We start from the raw sequence: 2,133 nt of genomic DNA on the forward strand, positions 1-2,133 counted from the left end.
GGGAATCATACTCTTATTTGGCATTAGCCCCCGCCTATGTTCTATTTGCCTTGATATCTTTGTTATAGGCTTAATTTTCTTTCCTTTTCTTTCCTTCTAGGTTGGCCACCAAGAAGAGAGACAGGAAAAATTTCTAAATGGGGCAACAAACAAGTCATCCGCACAACCTTTTGAAGGAGCCCATCAATTGTAACGCCCATCCACCTTGCTCTTCTTTGCATGCACCGAGGACGGTGCAATCTTTAAGTGTGGGGAGGTCGTTCGACCGATCTCCATGGGTAAAAATTTCCTTTTCAACACCAATTTTTATTTTCTTTGTTAGAGTAGCTATTGCATTGCATGATAGGTTGCATGTTAGTTAGAATTTGTACATATTTTTACCACTTCTTTTTTTTTTATTAGGACTACTTGGTTAGGGTGATGATTTCCTTTCCAAGAAACTGTTTTAGGGCACCCTACCAATTTGAAAAAGAAAATTTGTGGAACTTGCTTGAAAGAATTTATTTTGGAACATGGTTTTTGAGCTAAGAACACAAGCTAGTAAGCTTTGAGCCTTGTTTTGTGGCTACATCTTATAGTCACTTATTCTCCTTCTTGTGTGCAATTGTTTTCTTTCTATGATTGTAATCTTTAATTTGTTTGAATCTATATGTCCCATTATTCCTTGTATTCATGCATTTATATGATTGAGGCCATCATTTCATTAATGGAGGAAAAGGCGGAGGAAAACCGTGCTTCGCTAGGTGAGCCATCAATGGAGGGGAAGGCGGAGGAGAGGCAGTGCCGCCTCCTACCTCTAATTCCCTGTCTTGCTTAATAAAGAGGTAGAGAGAGTGGCCGATTTCCTCGAGTGAGTTTATGTACGCCATGTGTGCGGAGGAAGGTGGAGAAACGTTGATAACGAGGGACCAGTGTGAATAATTTATTCTAAGAGGAGAAGAAGTTGAAACGATGTTGTTCTCACATGCTTAAGGCATCCCTCTCTCAACGATGTTGTTTCATCCGATGTCTATCTGCCACTTCACGTTTCATGTCATCGACGTTTAGACAGCAGTTTTTTAAGGGACTAATAGAGATGCATATTTTAGAGTTTTAAGGATTTAGTTAGTTATTTATTAAAATAAAAGACTAAATTAAATGGCAATTTAAAATTCAGGGATCGTTTTCGCCATTTACTCTAAAAAAATATAACTTTAAAAGGGAGAAAAATAAAATTAAAAAGGGCCAATGTAAAAATTAAAAGACTATATACATTAAAAATTTTAAAGGCAAAGGCCATTGCCCCTTGAAATGTATAGGCTCCGAGCCTCTGGTTGCACATGAATAACTGAACATATTCCATCAACTGTATTGTATTTAGGATGGCAACTACGGGTGTTTGTGGTGTGGTTTGTATCGATTTTAAATAAAAAATTCATTTGATCGGAACATTAATTTTACTTGCGGTACGGTTTAGATTAGATGATTTAACAAATAATCCGATCTAATTTCAAGCGGTTTTGATTGGATTGGATTTGATGTTTTATAAATTAAAAAAAATTAAATATACATAACAAGTCTCAACATCAAATTTTAAATAATCAACAATAATATAATAAGTTTTAACAATATATTAAAAAACTAACAATAATATAATAATAAAAATAGAAGTATAAGTTAGTTAAAATAAAAAAGTAAAAATTATTTTGATCATAAAATATTTATTGAATAATAATAATACATGAATAATATAAAAATATATAACAAACTGAATATATTGTAAGTAAAATTGTAAATATAATAATAAAATAATAATATTGTAGCACATTATATGTGGTTTAAATTAGATTGGATCAGTTTTGAGAAGTAGATCTGAAATCCAATCCGATCCATACGATTTGCAAAAAATAGAATCCAATCAAATTTAAATTTTCGGTTTGAATTGAATTGAATGAGCAGTTAATTTTGGATCGATTTGAATTTGAACATCTCTACTGGCAACATGCACTCTACCCGTAGGGTTACCCAACTCGACCAACTATATATATATATATATAAAATAGATGGGTGTTGAACCAAAGACTTCTCATTCAATGCAAAAACTATTTACTATTGAGCCAAAGTCATTAATTATTAGTTTAATACTTTTATTTA

Source organism: Arachis duranensis, chromosome 6, assembly GCF_000817695.3.
Source record: "Arachis duranensis cultivar V14167 chromosome 6, aradu.V14167.gnm2.J7QH, whole genome shotgun sequence".
NCBI classification, from domain to species: Eukaryota; Viridiplantae; Streptophyta; class Magnoliopsida; order Fabales; family Fabaceae; genus Arachis; species Arachis duranensis.